Below are 17791 nucleotides of genomic sequence, written 5' to 3'. Positions count from 1 at the left end.
GGCTAAAAGAAATTAACATGCTCCCAGTGGGGTTCCTCATTGATGGCATACAGTGAACTGAGATGCCAAGTAACACTATGGGTCACTCTTTAACTGGAAAAGAATGTTGCTAATTATACGCATGATTATATCATGTGATTTACTAATTCTAGGATGCAAAGCCAGAATAAGAGCAATGACTGTTATGCTTACAAACCTATTGCTGCGTACATCTGCACTTTCCAATCAAAAAGACCTAATTCAGAAAAGAGAAAATTGGGAGATGTAGGGGTTCAGTCAGGATAGTGTGGACAATTATAAAACATAAACCTTCTTGGAAGGCCAGGGGTGTTTGTATAGCTTCAGAGAGCTTGGCTGAAGGTGGCCTAATCCTCTTTGAACTATAGCAAGGGTAACTAACATACGAATGTAGAGTAGTTTGTCCAAATAGCTTGTTTACTCATGTGTTTCTAAAACTAACCTCTGACCATCCTCGGGTGCATGATTGCTCTCTACTCAGGGATTCGGCAACAGTAATTACCTTCTAGTAGTGTTTACTTGGGACTTCTGTCATTAAATGTGTGCTAAATAAATGCTGGGTGGGCCAGTGAGTGGGGGCCGCAGCTGACGGGACTTTCTTTTGAGTCTGTAAGTGGTTCAGACACTTGGCAGGACTGACAAGCCTACGATCTGTGTCAGTGTATGTTATTTATCCGTTGTTGAGTCAGGGTCTGCAGGACAGACCCCAGCATATTAGAAAGCCTGGGATCACCCAAGTGTCTTTATCATTAGACTGCATAGGTTCGGGCAGGAGTCTCTTTTATTAAAATGCCTTGGTTGGTCAGGTGTCTGGGGTAGCACAGGTGTCTCTCTCATTAGAATGCCTGGGGTTGTCCGGGAGTCTCTCCTATTAGAATGCCTGGGGTTGCCCAAGTGTATCTATCATCATGCTGCCTGGAGTTGGCCAAGAGCCTCTTTTATTAGAGTTTCTAAGTTCGCCCAGGAGTCTATATAATTAGACTCCCTGGGGTTGGCCAGGAGTCTCTGTCATTAGAATGCCTGAGATCATCCAGGTATCTCTATCCTTAGACTGCCTGGATTTGACCAGGAGTCGTTCTTAATAAAATTCCTGGAGTCATTCAGGCGTATTTATCCTTAGACTGCGTGAGGTTGGAGAAAAGTCTCTCTTGCTAGATTCACTGGGGTTGGCCGGGAGTCCCTCCCATTAGAATGCCTGTGGTTGCCAAGGTATCTCTATCTTTAGACTGCCTGAAGTTAGATGAGTCTCTCCCACTAGAATGTCTGGGTTCTCCCGTCTGTTTTTATAATTTGGCAGTCTCTCTCATTAGAATGCCTAGTGTCAGCTGGGAGTCTCTCCCACTTGAGTGTCTGGGGTCGCCCATGTGTCCCTTTCATTACAATGCCTCAGGAGGACCAGGAGTGTCTCCCATTAGAATGCCTGGGGTCACCCAGGTTTCTGTATTATAAGACTGCCTGGGGTTGGATAAGAGATTCTCCCATTAGAATGCTGGGGGTTGCTTAGGTGTCTCTATTATTAGACTGCGTAGTGTTGGCTGGGAGTCTCTCATGTTAGAATGCCTGGGGTGGCCCAGGGGTCTCTACCCTTAAAGAGATGGAAATTGATGAGGGGTGTCTCATTAGAATGCTTGGGGTCAGCTGGGAGTCTCTCCCATTAGAATGATTGAAGTCACTCAGGTTTTTTTATAATTAGACTGCCAGGGGTTGGCCAAGAATCTCTCCCAATAGTATGCCTGGGGTACCCACAGGTCTCTATGCATTCACTGCTTGTTCCAGGCAGGAGTCTCTCCCAGTACAATTCCTTTGGTCAGCTGAAAGTCTCTCCTATTAGAATGCCTTTGGTCCTCCAGGTGTCTCTTTAATTAGGCAGCCTTTGGTCAGTCAGGAGACTTTAGAATGCCTGCAGTCTCCCAGGTGTCATTGTCATTAGAATGCTAGGGGTTGGCCAGGAGTCTCTCGCACTACAATGTCTTGTGTCGCTCAGCTGTCTCTCTCATTAGGCTGCCTGTGGTCAGACAAGAGACTCTCCTATTAGAATGCCTTGGGTTGCCCAGGTGTATTTATCAATAGACTGCCTGGGGTCAGTCCAGAGTCTCTCCCATTGAAATGCCTGAGGTCGGACGGGAATATTTTCCTTTAGAATGCCTGTGGTTGTCCAGTTGTCTTTATCAATAGACTGTGATCAGCTGGGTGTCTCTCTCATTAGAATTCCTGTAGTCTCCCAGGTGTCTCTGTCATTACACTGCCTGGGGTCGGCCAGAAGTCTCTCCCATTAGAATGCCTGGGGTCGCCCAGGTGTCTCTATAGTTAGACTGCCTGGCATTGACCAAAAATCTCTCATTAAAATGCCAGTGGACGCCCAGGTGTCTCTATCCCTAGATTGCTTTCTTCAGCCAGGAGTCTCTTACATTTGAATGCCTATGGTCGACTGGGAGTCTCTGCTGTTTGAATGCCTAGGGTCTCCCAGATGTCTCTTTCATTAGACTGCCTGGGGTCAGTCAGGAGTCTCCTCTAGAATGCCTGATGTTGTGAAATGTCTCTATCATTAGATTGCCTGGAATCGCCCAGGTATCTCCATCATTAGAATGCCTAGAGTCAGCCAGGAGTCCCTTTCATTAGAATGCCTGGGTTGGCCAGGAATCTCTCACATTAGAAAGCCTGGGGTTGCTTAAGTGTCTCTACCATTAAAATACTTGGGGTCACCCACTTTTCTCTGTCATTAGAATGTCTGTGTTAGGTCAGGAGTCTCTCCCTTTAGAATGCCTGGGGTCCCCCAGGTGTCCCTATCTTAGACTGCCTGCATTTGGCTGGGAATCTCTCCCATAAGAAAGCCTGGGGTTGGCCAGAAGTCTCTCAAATTAGAAGACCTTGGGTCGCTTATGTGTCTCTAACCTTAAAATGCTTGAGGTCATTCACTTGTCTGTATTATTAGAATGCCTGGGTTAGGCTGGGAGTCTCTCCCATTAGAATGCCTGGCATCGCCCAGGTGTCTTTATCATTTGGCTGCCTCAGTTGGACCAGATTTCTCTATCATTAGAATCCGTGGGTTCATCCAGGAGTCTCTCCCAGGAGAATGCCTGGGGTCGGCCAGGACTCTCCCAGTGGAATGCCTGAGGTCGCCCATAAGTCTCTACCATTAAACAGCTTGCAGTCGACCAGGAATCTTTCTCATTAGAATTCCTGGGGTCGCCCTGGTGACTCTATCATTAGACTGACTGGAGTTGGCCAGGAATCTCTCCCATTAAAATGCCTGGGTTTGCCCAAGTGTCTTTATTTTTAGATTCCCTGTGATTGTCCAGGAGTCTCTGCCATTAAAATGCCTGGGGTTGGCCAGGTGTCTCTCTCATTAGAACACCTGGTGTCTCTATCATTATAATGCCTGGTCTCACCCCCGAGTCTCTTTCATTAGAATGTCTGGGATCAGCCAGCAGTGTTTTTCATTAGAATGCCTGGGTTTTGCAAAAAGTCTCTCCCATTACATTGTCTTGAATCTTGCAGGTGTCTAGATCATAAGACTACCTGGGTCACCCAGGAGTCTCACATTAGAATGCCTTGGGTCCCCCATGTGTCTCTATCATTAGACTGCCTGGCGTTGGCTGAGAGTCTCTTCCCTTAGAATACCTGTTGTCACCCAGGTGTCTCTATCATTAGACCGCCTGGGGTGGGCCAGGAGTCTCTCCCATTAGAATGCCTGGGGTCTCCCATGTGTCCGTATAATTAGACATCATGAGGTCGAGAAGGAGTCTCTCCTAAAAGAAATGCCTTGGGTCGCCCAGGTTTCTTTCTCCTTAGACTGTCTGGATTCGGCCAGTAGTCTCTTTCATTAGAATGTCTGTTGTCACCCACGTGTCTCTATTTTTAGACTCCATGGGGTCAGTCAGGTGTCTCTCCCATTAGAATATCTTGGGTTGGCCGAGAGTCTCTTCCTTTAAAATGACAGGGATCGCTCAGATGTTTCTATCATTAGAATGCCTGAGGTCGGCTGACAGTGTCTCCCATTAAAATGCCTGGATTCACCTAAGTGTCTCTATCATCAGACTGCCTAAGTTCGGCAACGGATCTCTCTCACAAGAATGCCTGTGGTCGCCCAGGTGTTCCTATCATTAGACTGCTGGCGGTCAGCCAGGGATCACTCCTGTTAGAATGCCTGGAATTGCCCATGTGTCTCAATAATTAGACTGCCTGTGATCAACAAGGAGTCTCTTTCAAGAGAATGCCTTATGTTGAGCGGGAGTCTTTCCTACTAGAATGACTGGGCTCTTCTAGGTGTCTCTATCATTAGAATGTCTGGGGTCAGCTGAGAGTCTCTCCTATTAGAATACCTGGGCTCACAAATATGTCTCTATTATTAGACAGCCTGAGGTCGGCTCGTAGTTTCTTTCATTAGAATGCCTGGGGTCATCCGGATTTCTTTACAATTAGACTGCCTGGGGTCAGCCAGGAGCCCATCCCATTTGAATGCCTGGGTTAAGCCGGGAATCCTTCCCATTAGACTGCCTGGGGTCGGCCTGGAGTCTTTCCCGTTAGAATGCCTGGGGTCGCCCAGGTATTGCTATCATTAAACTGCCTGGGGTCGGCTAGGAAATCTCTCTCATTAGAATGCCTGAAGTTGACCAGGTGTCTCCCCCATTAGAATGCCTGTGTTCACACAGCTGTCTCTATCATTAAACTGCCTGGGTTCAGCCAGGAGTCTCTTATTAGAATCATGGGGTCTCCTACATGTCTTTTTTATTAGACTGCCTGGTGTCGGCCAGTAGTCTCTCCCATAAGAATGCCTGAGGTGGAACGAGAGTCTATCCCATGAAAATGGCTAGGATCACTCAGGCTTTTCTTTCCTGGTGTCAGCCAGGAGTTTCTCCCACTAGAATGCTGGTTGCCCAGCTGTCTCTATCATTAGACTGCCTGAGTTTGGCAAAGTGTGTCTCTCACAGTAATGCCTGTAGTCATCAAGGTGTCTCTATCACTGGACTGCCTGGGGACAATGGGGAGGTCTCTCCCATTGGAATGTGTGGGCCTGCCCAGGTGTCTTTTAATTACACTGCCTGGTTTCAGCCAGGATTGTCTCCCAAGACAATGCTTGGGTTCAGAAGAGAGTCTTTCCTATCAGAATGACTGGAATCGCCAAGGTGTCTCTATTATTAGAATGTCTGTGGTCGCCAAGTCTCTCCCTTTAAAATGCCTAGGCTCATGCAGGTGTCTGTATCATTAAACAATGTGGGGTCTGTCGATAGTCTCTCCCTTTAGAATACCTGGGGTGGCCAAGGTGTCTCTATCATTAGACTGCCTGGGGTCGGCCAGCAGTCTCTCCCATTAGAATGCCTGGGGCCAGCCAAAAGTTTCCCCCATTAGAATGCATGAGGTTGCCCAGGTATCTCTACCATTGGAATGCTCAGGGCCGGCTAGGAGTCTCTCCCACTGAAATGCATGAAGTCACCCAGGTGTCTCTATTATTAGACTGCCTGAAGTTGGCCAGGGTTCTCTGCCAGAATGCCTGAAGTACCATAAGTATCTGTATCATTTGACTGCCTGTGGTCAGCTGCTAGTCTCTTTTATTAAAATCCTTCTGGTCACCCAGGTGTCTCTATGATTAGACTGCCTGAGATCAGCTGAGAGTCTCTCTCATTAGAATGCCTGGGTACGCAGGGAGCCTTTTTTGTTAGAATGCCTGAAGTCACCCACTTGTCTCTATCATTACAATGCCTGGGGTCGCCCAGGTGTCTCTGTCATTAGAATGCCTGGAATAGGCAAGAAGCATCTCCCATTAGAATGCCTGGGCTAACTCAGGTGTCTCTATCATTAGGCATCATGGGGTCGGCCAAGAATCTTTCCCATTAGAATGCCTGGGGTCGTCCAAGTGTCTCTATCATTAGGCGGCATGGGACCTGCTGGGAGTTTCTCCCATTAGAAAGAATTTGATCTCTCACATGTCTCTATGATTAGACTGCCTGGGTTCGGCCCAGACTCTCTCCATTAGAATGTCTGGGGTGGCCCAGCATTCTCTGTACTTAGACTGCCTGAAGTCAGACAAGAGTCTCTTTTATTAGAATAACTGGGGTTCATCATGAGTCTCTTTGATTGGAATGAATCAGGTCTCCACGTTGTCTCTATTGTTAGATTGCCTGTGGTTAGCTGAGAGTCTCTCCCTTTAGAATACCTGGGGTCGCCCAGGTGTCTCTATCATTAGACTGCCTGGGATCAGATGGGGGTCTCTCCCATTACAATGCCTGAAGTCAACCAGGCATTTCTATCATTAGACCGCCTGGAGTCAAACGGCAGTCACTTTCAGTATAATGCCTGGGATAGCCCAAGTGTCTCTGTAATTAGACTGTCTGGTGTCGGTCAGGAGTCTCTCCCGTTAGAATGTCTGGGGTCGCCCAGGTGTCTCTACCCTTAAATTTCCTTGGGTCAGCCAGGAGTCTCTCCAATTAAAATGCCCACTGTCATCCATTGGCCTCTCCCATTAGAATGCCTGTGGTCACCCAGCTGTCACTATCAGACTGCCTAGAATCTCCCTAATCAGAATGCTGGCGTCTCCCAGGTGTCTCTATCATTGGACTGTCTGTTGTCAGTCAGGAGTCTCTCCCATTAGAAGGCCTGGGGTCACCCAGGTGTCTGTAACATTAGAATGCCTGGGGTCGAATGGGAGTCTCTTCCATTAGAATGTCTTGGGGCGCCCAGGTGTCAATATCATTAGACTACCTGCAGTCAGCTGGGAGTCTCCTCCATTAGAATGCCTGGGGTCGTCCAAGTGTCTTTATAATTAAACAGCCAGCGGTCGGCCAGCAATCTCTCATTAGAATGTCTGGGTTAGCCCAGCTGTCTTTATGATTAGACTGCCTGGGGTTGGTCAGAAGTCTCCCCATTAAAACTCCTGGGGTAGACTGGGAGTCACTGCCATTAAAATGATGGGTGTTGTCCAGGTGTTTTTATCATTAGACTGTTGGGGGTCAGCCAGGGGTCTCCCCATTAGAAAGCCTAGTTTCAGCCTTTGTGTCTCCCATTAGAATGCCTAGGGTCGCTGAGGTGTCTCTATCATTAAAATAACTGGGGTCTCCCAAATGTCTCATTAGAATGCCTGGGTTTGGCCTGGAGTCTCTCATATTAGAATGTTTGCTGCTGCCAAGAAGCCTCTATCATCAGACTGCCTAGGGTCAGCCTGGGGTTTCTCCCATTAGAAAGCCTGGACTCATTTTGGAGAAGATGGCCGAATAGGAACAGCTCCAGTCTCCAACTCCCAGAGCAAGCGACACAGAAGACAGGTGATTTCTGCATTTTCAACTGACGTACTGGGTTCTTCTCACTAGGGAGTGAGGGACAATCGGTGCTGGTCAGCTGCTGCAGCCCGTCCAGTGAGAGCTGAAGCAGGGCGAGGCATCACCTCACCTGGGAAGCGCAAGGGGGGAAAGGAATCCCTTTTCCTAGCCAGGGGAACTGAGACACACAACACCTGGAAAATCGGGAAACTCCCACCCCAATACTGCGTTTTCCCAACGATCTTAGCAAAAGGGCACACCAGCAGATTATATCCCACACCTGGCTGGGAGGGTCCCACGCCAATGAAGCCTCCCTCATTGCTAGCAGAGCAGTCTGCAATCTACCGGCAAGGCAGCAGCGAGGCTGGGGGAGGGGCGCCCACCATTGCTGAGGCTTAAGTAGGTAAACAAAGCTGCTGGGAAGCTCGAAATGGGTGGAGCTCACAGCAGCTCAAGGAGTCCTGCCTGTCTCTGTAGACTCCACCTCTGGGTACAGGGCACAGCTAAACAACAACAACAAAAACAACAACAAAAAAGCAGCTGAAACCTCTGCAGACGCAAACAACTCTGTCTGACAGCTTTGAAGAGAGCAGTGGATCTCCCAACACGGAGGTTGAGATCTGAGAACGGACAGACTGCCTGCTCAAGTGGGTCCCTGACCCCTGAGTAGCCTAACTGGGAGACATCCTCCACTAGGGGCAGACCTACACCCCACACCTCACATGGTGGAGTACACCCCTGAGAGGAAGTTTCCAAAGCAAGAATCAGGTACACTCGCTGTTCAGCAGTATTCTATCTTCTGCAGCCTCTGCTGCTGATACACAGGCAAACAGGGTCTGGAGTGGACCTCAGGCAATCTCCAACAGGCCTACAGCTGAGGGTCCTGACTTTTAGAAGGAAAACTAACAAACAGGAAACACACCCACACCAAAACCCCATCAGTACGTCACCATCATCAAAGAACAGAGGCAGATAAAACCACAAAGATGGGGAAAAAGCAGGGCAGAAAAGCTGGAAATTCAAAAAATAAGAGCGCATCTCCCCCTGCAAAGGAACGCAGCTCATCGCCAGCAACGGTTATCAAAGCTGGACGGAGAATGACTTTGACGAGATGAGAGAAGAAGCCTCCAGTCCATCAAACTTCTCAGAGCTAAAGGAGGAATTACGTACCCAGCGCAAAGAAACTAAAAGTCTTGAAAAAAGAATGGAAGAATTGATAACTAGAATAATTAATGCAGAGAAGGCCATAAACGAACTGACAGAGATGAAAACCATGACATGAGAAATACATGACAAATGCACAAGCTTCAGTAACTGACTCGATCAACTGGAAGAAAGAGTATCAGCAATTGAGGATCAAATGAATGAAATGAAGTGAGAAGAGAAATCTAAAGAAAAAAGAAGAAAAAAAAATGAACAAAGCCTGCAAGAAGTATGGGGTTATGTAAAAAGACCAAATCTACGTCTAATTAAGGTGTCTGAAAGTGAGGGGGAAAATGGAACCAAGTTGGAAAACACTCTTCAGGATATCATCCAGGAGAACTTCCCCAACCTAGTAGGGCAGGCCAACATTCAAATTCAAGAAATACAGAAAACGCCACAAAGATACTCCTCGAGAAGAGCAATTCCAAGACACATCATTGTCAGATTCACCAAAGTTGAAATGAAGGAAAAAAAATCTTAAGGGCAGCCAGAGAGAAAGGTCGGGTTACCCACAAAGGGAAGCCCATCAGACTAACAGCAGATCTCTCGGCAGAAACTCTACAAGCCAGAAGAGAGTGGGGACCAATATTCAACATTCTTAAAGAAAATAATTTTAAAACCAGAATTTCATATCCAGCCAAACTAAGTTTCATAAGTGAAGGAGAAATAATATCCTTTACAGATAAGCAAATACTGAGCAATTTTGTCACCACCAGGCCTGCCTTACAAGAGACCCTGAAGGAAGCACTAAACATGGAAAGGAACAACCGGTACCAGCCATTGCAAAAACATGCCAAAATGTAAAGACCATCGAGGCTAGGAAGAAACTGCATCAACTAACGAGCAAAATAACTAGTTAATATCATTATGGCAGGAACAAGTTCACACATAACAATATTAACCTTAAATGTAAATGGACTAAATGCTGCAATTAAAAGACACAGACTGGCAAACTGGATAAAGAGTCAAGACCCATCAGTTTTCTGTATTCAGGAGACCCATCTCACATGCAGAGACATACATAGGCTGAAAATAAAGGGATGGAGGAAGATCTACCAAGCAAATGGAGAACAAAAAAAAAAAAGCAGGGGTTGCAATCCTAGTCTCTGATAAAACAGACTTTAAACCATCAAAGATCAAAAGAGACAAAGAAGGCCACTACATAATGGTAAAGGGATCAATTCAACAGGAAGAGCTAACTATCCTAAATATATATGCACCCAATACAGAAGCACCCAGATTCATAAAGCAAGTCCTTAGAGACTTACAAAGAGACTTAGACTCCCATAGCATAATAATGGAAGACTTCAACACCCCACTGTCAACATTAGACAGATCAACGAGACAGAGAGTTAACAAGGATATCCAGGAATTGAAGTCATCTCTGCAGCAAGCAGACCTAATAGACATGTATGGAACTCTCCACCCCAAATCAACAGAATATACATTCTACTCAGCACCACATCACACTTATTCCAAAATTGACCACATAATTGGAAGTAAAGCACTCCTCAGCAAATTTAAAAGAACAGAAATTATAACAAACTGTCTCTCAGACCACAGTGCAATCAAACTAGAACTCAGGACTAAGAAACTCAATCAAAAACGCTCAACTACATGGAAACTGAATAACCTGCTCCTGAATGACTACTGGGTACATAACAAAATGAAGGCAGAAATAAAGATGTTCTTTGAAACCAATGAGAACAAAGATACAACATACCAGAATCTCTGGGACACATTTAAAGCAGTGTGTAGAGTAAAATTTATAGCACTAAATGCCCACAAGAGAAAGCTGGAAAGATCTAAAATGGACACTCTAACATCACAATTAAAAGAACTAGAGAAGCAAGAGCAAACGCATTCAAAAGCTAGCAGAAGGCAAGAAATAACTAAGATCAGAGCAGAACTGAAGGAAATAGAGACACAAAAAACCCTCCAAAAAATCAATGAATCCAGGAGTTGGTTTTTTGAAAAGATCAACAAAACTGATAGACCGCTAGCAAGACTAATAAAGAAGAAAAGAGAGAAGAATCAAATAGATGCAATAAAAAATGATAAAGGGGATATCACCACCGACCCACAGAAATACATAATACCATCAGAGAATACTATAAACACCTCTATGTAAATAAACTAGAAAATCTAGAAGAAATGGATAAATTCCTGGACACTTACACTCTCCCAAGACTAAACCAGGAAGAAGCTAAATTCCTGAAGAGACTAATATCAGGCTCTGAAATTGAGGCAATAATTAATAGCCTACCAACCAAAAAAAGTCCAAGACCAGATGGATTCACAGCTGAATTCTACCAGAGGTACAAGGAGGAGCTGGTACCATTCCTTCTGAATCTATTCCAATCAATAGAAAAAGAGGGAATCCTCCCTAACTCATTTTATGAGGCCAACGTCATCCCGATACCAAAGCCTGGCAGAGACACAACAAGAAAAGAGAATTTTAGACCAATGTCCCTGATGAACATTGATGCAAAAATCCTCAATAAAATACTGGCAAACCAGATGCAGCAGCACATCAAAAAGCTTATCCACCATGATCAAGTGGGCTTCATCCCTAGGATGCAAGGCTGGTTCAACATACACAAATCAATAAACGTAATCCAGCATATGAACAGAACCAAAGACAAAAACCACATGATTATCTCAATAGATCCAGAAAAGGCCTTTGACAAAATTCAACAGCCTTTCATGCTAAAAACGTTCAATAAATTCGGTATTGATGGAACGTATCAAAAAATAATAAGAACTATTTATGACAAACCCACAGACAATATCATACTGAATGGACAAAAACTGGAAAAATTCCCTTTGAAAACTGGCACAAGACAGGGATGCCCTCTCTCACCACTCCTATTCAACATAGTGTTGGAAGTTCTGGCTAGGGCAATCAGGCAAGGGAAAGAAATCAAGGGTATTCAGTTAGGAAAAGAAGAAGTCAAATTGTCCCTCTTTGCAGATGACATGATTGTATATTTAGGAAACCCCATCGTCTCAGCCCAAAATCTCCTTAAGCTGATAAGAAACTACAGCAAAGTCTCAGGATACAAAATTAATGTGCAAAAATCACAAGCATTCTTATACACCTGTAACAGACAAACAGAGAGCCAAATCATGAATGAACTTCCATTCACAATAGCTTCAAAGAGAATAAAATCCCTAGGAATCCAACTTACAAGGGATGTGAAGGACCTCTTCAAGGAGAACTACAAACCACTGCTCAGTGAAATAAAAGAGGACACAAACAAATGGAAGAACATACCATGCTCATGGATAGGAAGAATCAATATCATGAAAATGTTCATATTGCCTAAGGTAATTTATAGATTCAATGCCATCCCCATCAAGCTACCAATGACTTTGTTCACAGAATTGGAAAAAACTGCTTTAAAGTTCATATGGAACCAAAAAAGAGCCCGCATCTCCAAGACAATCCTAAGTCAAAAGAACAAAGCTGGAGGCATCACGCTACCTGACTTCAAACTATACTACAAGGCTACAGTAACCAAAACAGCATGGTACTGGTACCAAAACAGGCATATAGACCAATGGAACAGAAAAGAGTCCTCAGAAATAATACCACACATCTACAGCTATCTGATCTTTGACAAACCTGAGAAAAACAAGCAATGGGGAAAGGATTCTCTATTTAATAAAGGTGCTGGGAAAATTGACTAGCCATAAATAGAAAGCTGAAACTGGATCCTTTCCTTACTCCTTATATGAAAATTAATTCAAGAGGGATTAGAGACTTAAATGTTAGACCTAATACCATAAAAACCTTAGAAGAAAACTTAGGCAATACCATTCAGGACATAGGTATGGGCAAGGAGTTCATGTCTAAAACACCAAAAGCAATGGCAACAAAAGCCAAAATTGACAAATGGGATCTAATTAAACTAAAGAGCTTCTGCACAGCAAAAGAAACTACCATCAGAGTGAACAGGCAACCTACAGAATGGGAGAAAATTTTTGCAATGTACTCATCTGACAAAGGGCTAATATCCAGAACTTACAAAGAACTCAAACAAATTTACAAGAAAAAAACAACCCCATCAAAAAGTGGGCAAAGGATATGAACAGACATTTCTCAAAAGAAGACATTCATACAGCCAACAGACACATGAAAAAATGCTCATCATCACTGGCCATCAGAGAAATGCAAATCAAAACCACAATGAGATACCATCTCACACCAGTTAGAATGGCAATCATTAAAAAGTCAGGAAACAACAGGTGCTGGAGAGGATGTGGAGAAATAGGAACACTTTTACACTGTTGGTGGGATTGTAAAGTAGTTCAACCATTATGGAAAACAGTATGGCAATTCCTCAAGGATCTAGAAACTAGAAGTACCATATGACTCAGCCATCCCATTACTGGTTATATACCCAAAGGATTATAAATCATGCTGCTATAAAGGACACATGCACACGTATATTTATTGAGGTACTATTCACAATAGCAAAGACTTGGAATCAACCCAAATGTCCATCAGTGACAGACTGGATTAAGAAAATGTGGCACATATATACCATGGAATACTACGCAGCCATAAAAAAAGGATGAGTTTGTGTCCTTTGTAGGGACATGGATGCAGCTGGAAACCATCATACTCAGCAAACTATCACAAGAACAGAAAACCAAACACTGCATGTTCTCACTCATAGGTGGGAATTGAACAATGAGATCACTTGGACTGGGAAGGGGAACATCACACACCAGGGCCTATCATAGGGAGGGGGGAGGGGGGAGGGGGGAGGTATTGCATTGGGAGTTATACCTGATGTAAATGACGAGTTGATGGGTGCTGACGAGTTGATGGGTGCAGCACACCAACATGGCACAAGTATGCATATGTAACAAACCTGCACGTTATGCACATGTACCCTAGAACTTAAAGTATAATTAAAAAAAAAAAAAAGAATTCTGGTGGAAGAAATGCCTGGCCAATCTAGCATTTTAATGGGAGAGACACCTGTCTGAACTTATTCATTCTAACAAGAGACACACCTGGCTGATCATATTCTTTCTCATGAAAGAAACACCTGGCCGACCTCAGACATTCTATGGTGAGAGTCTCATGGCTGACCACATGCATTCTAATAGAAGAGACACATGGCTGACCTCAAGAATTCCACTGGGGACACACTGTTCCAAGATGGCTGAATAGGAACAGCTGTGGTCTGCAGCTCCTAGTGTGATTGACACAGAAGACAAGTGATCTCTGCATTTCCAACTGAGATACTTGGTTCATTTCACTGAGACTGGTAGCTACAGCCTACGGAGAGCAAGCAGAAGCAGGGTGGGACATCATCTCACCCACGAAATACAAGGGGCTGGGGGATTTCCCTTTCCTAGCCAAGGGAAGCCATGACAGACCATAGCGGCAAAATTGGGACACTGCCACCTAAATACTGTGCTTTTCCAACAGTCTTAGCAAACGACACACCTGGATATTACATCCTGTGCCTGGCTCAGGAGGTCCCACACCCAAGGAGCCTTGCTCACTGCTAGCACAGGAGTCCCAGATTGAACTGCAAGGTGGCAAGCCTGGCTGGGGGAGGGGCTTCCACCATTGCTGAGGCTTGAGTAGGTAAACAAAGCAGATGAGAGGCTCAAAATGGGTGAAGCCCACCACAGCTCAGTGAGGCCTGCCTGCCTCTGTAGACTCCTGGGGGCAGGGCATAGCTGAACAAAAGGCAGTAGAAACTTCTGCAGACTTAAACATCACTGTCTGACAGCTCTGAAGAGAGCAGTGGTTCTCCCATCATGGTGTTTGAGCTCTGAGAATGGACAGAATGCCTCCTCAAGTGGGTCCCTGACCCCCATATAGCCTAACGTGGAGACACCTCCCAGTAGGGGCCAACTGACACCTCATACAGCTGGGTGCCCCTCTGGGATGAAGCTTCCAGAGCGAGGATCAGGCAGCAATATTTGCTGTTCTGCAGCCTCCACTGGTGATACCCAGAAAAACAGCATCTGGAGTGGACCTCCAGCATACTCCAATAGACCTACAGCTGAGGGACCTGACTATTAGAAGGAAAACTAGCAAACAGAAAGGAATAGTATCAACATCAACAAAAAGGACATCCACACCAAAACCCCATCTGTTGGTCACCATCATCAAAGACCAAAGGTAGATAAAACCACAAAGATGGGGAGAAACCCCAGAAGAAAAGCTGAAAATTCTAAAAACCAGAGCACCCCTTCTCCAAAGGATTGCAGCTGCTCACCAGAAATGGAACAAAGCTGGACAGAAAATGACTTTGATGAGTTGACAGAAGTAGGCTTCAGAAAGTCAGTAATAACAAACTTATCTGAGCTAAAGGAGGATGTTTGAACCTATCGCAAGGAAGCTAAAAACCTTGAAAAAAGATTAGATGAATGGCTAACTAGAATAAACAGTGTAGAGAAGACCTTAAATGACCTGATGGAGCTGAAAACCATGGCATGAGAACTACGTGACTCATGCACAAGTTTCAGTAGCCAATTCTATCAAGTGGAAGAAAGGGTATCAGTGATTGAAGATCAAATTAATTAAATGAAGTGAGTTTAGAGAAAAAAGAGCAAAAAGAAATGAACAAGCCTCCAAGAAATATGAACTATGTGAAAAGACCAAATCTGCGTTTGATTGGTGTACCTGAAAGTGACAGGGAGAATGGAACCAAGCTGGAAAATATTCTTCAGGATATCATCCAGGAGAACTTCCCCAACCTAGCAAGGCAGACCAACATTAAATTCAGGAAATACAGAGAACGACACAAAGATACACCTCGAGAAGAGCAACCCCAAGACACATAATTGTCAGATTCATGAAGGTTGAAATGAAGGAAAAAATGTTAACGACAGTCAGAGAGAAAGGTTTGTTTACCCACAAAGGGAAGCCCATCAGACTAACAGCAGATCTCTCAGCAGAAACTCTACAAGCCATAAGAGAGTGGGGGCCAATATTCAACATTATTAAAGAAAAGAATTTTAAACCCAGAATTTCATATCCAGCCAAACTAAGCTTCATAAGTGAAGGATAAATAAAATCCTTTACAGACAAACAAATACTGAGCAATTTTGTCACCACCAGGCCTGCCTTACAAGAGACCCTGAAGGAAGCACTAAACATAGAAAGAATCAAATGGTACCAGCCAATGGAAAAACATGCCAAAATGTAAAAACCATCTGTGCTAGGAAGAAATTGCATCAACTAATGGGCAAAATAACCAGCTAACATCATAATGACAGGATCAAATTCACACATAACAATATTAACCTTAAATGTAAATGGGCTAAATGTCCCAATTAAAAGACACAGACTGGCAAATTGGGTAAAGAGTCAAGACCCATCGGTGTGCTGTATTCAGGAGACCTATCTCACGTGCAGAGACACACATAGGCTCGAAATAAAGTTGTGGAGGAATATATACCAAGCAAATGGAAAGCCAAAAATAAACAAAAAACAAAAACAAACAAACAAAAAACCCCACAGGTTGCAATCCTAGTCTCTGATAAAACAGACTTTAAACTAACAAAGATCAAAAAAGACAAACAAGGCCGTTACATAATGGTAAAGGGATCAATTCAACAAGAAGAGTTAACTATCCTATATATGCACCTAAAACGGGAGCACCCAGATTCATAAAGCAAGTCCTTAGAGCACTACAAAGAGACTCAGACTCCCATACAATAATAATAGGAGACTTTAACACCCCACTGTCAATATTAGACAGATCAACAAGATAGAAAGTTAACAAGGATATCCAGGACTTGAACTCAGCTCTGCACCAAGCACACCTAATAAACATCTACAGAACTCTCCACCCCAAATCAACAGAATATACATCCTTCTCAGCACTACATCGCACTTATTTCAAAATTGACCACATAGTTGGAAGTAAAGCACTCCTCAGCAAATGTACAAGAACAGAAATCACAACAAACTGTCTCTCAGACCACAGTGCAATCAAATTAGAGCTCAGGATTAAGAAACTCAATCAAAACCGCTCAACTACATGGAAACTGCACAACCGGCTCCTGAATGACTGCTAGGTAAATAACGAAATGAAGGCAGAAATAAAGATGTTCTTTGAAACCAATAAGAACAAAGATACAACATACCAGAATCTCTGGGGCACATTCAGAGCAGTGTGTAGAGGGAAATTTATAGCACTAAATGCCTACAAGAGAAAGCAGGAAAGATCTAAAATTGACACCCTAACATCACAATTAAAATAACCAGAGAAGCAAGAGCAAACAAATTCAAAAGCTAGCAGAAGGCAAGAAATAATTAAGATCAGAGGAGAACTGAAGGAGATAGACACACAAATACCCTTCAAAAAAATCAATAAATCCAGAAGTTGGTTTTTTGAAAAGATCAACAAAATTGATAGACCACTAGCAAGACTAATAAAGAAGAAAAGAAAGAAGAATAAAATAGACACAATAAAAAATGATAAAGGGGATATCACCACCAATCCCACAGAAATACAAACTACCTTCAGAGAATACTACAAACACCTCTATGCAAATAAACTAGAAAATCTAGAAGAAATGGATAAATTCCTGGACACATACCCTCCCAAGACTAAACCAGGAAGAAGTTGAATCACTGAATAAACTAATAACAGATTCTGAAATTGAGGCAACAATTAATAACCTACCAACCAAAAAAAAAAAAAAAAAAGTCCAGGACCAGACGGATTCACAGCCAAATTCTACCAGAGGTACAAGGAGGAGGTGATTCCTTCTGAAATCATTCCAATCAATAGAAAAAGAGGGAATCCTCCCTAACTCATTTTATGAGGCCAACATCATCCTGATACCAAAGTCTTGCAGAGACACAACAAAAAAGATAATTTTAGACCAACATCCCTGATGAACATTGATGCAAAAATTCTCAATAAACTACTGGCAAACCAAATTCAGCAGCACATGGAAAAGCTTATCCACCAAGATCAAGTGGGCTTCATCCCTGGGATGCAAGGCTGGCTCAACATACGCAAACAAATGAACATAATCCATCACATAAACAGAACCAAAGACAAAAACCACATGATTTTCTCAATATATGCAGAAAAGGCCCTTGAAAAAATTCAACAGCCCTTCACGCTAAAAACTCCCAATAAAGTAGGTATTGATGGAACGTATCTGAAAATAATAAGAGCTATTTATGACACACCCACAGCCAGTATCATACTGAATGGGCAAAAACTGGAAGCATTCCCTTTGAAAACTGGCACAAGACAGGGATGCCCTCTCTCACCACTCCTATTCAACATAGTGCTGGAAGTTCTGGCCAGGGTGATCGG

The sequence above is a fragment of the Macaca thibetana genome, chromosome 19 (assembly GCF_024542745.1).
Source record: "Macaca thibetana thibetana isolate TM-01 chromosome 19, ASM2454274v1, whole genome shotgun sequence".
Taxonomy (NCBI): domain Eukaryota; kingdom Metazoa; phylum Chordata; class Mammalia; order Primates; family Cercopithecidae; genus Macaca; species Macaca thibetana.
Note: the sequence above shows the minus strand (reverse complement) of the source record.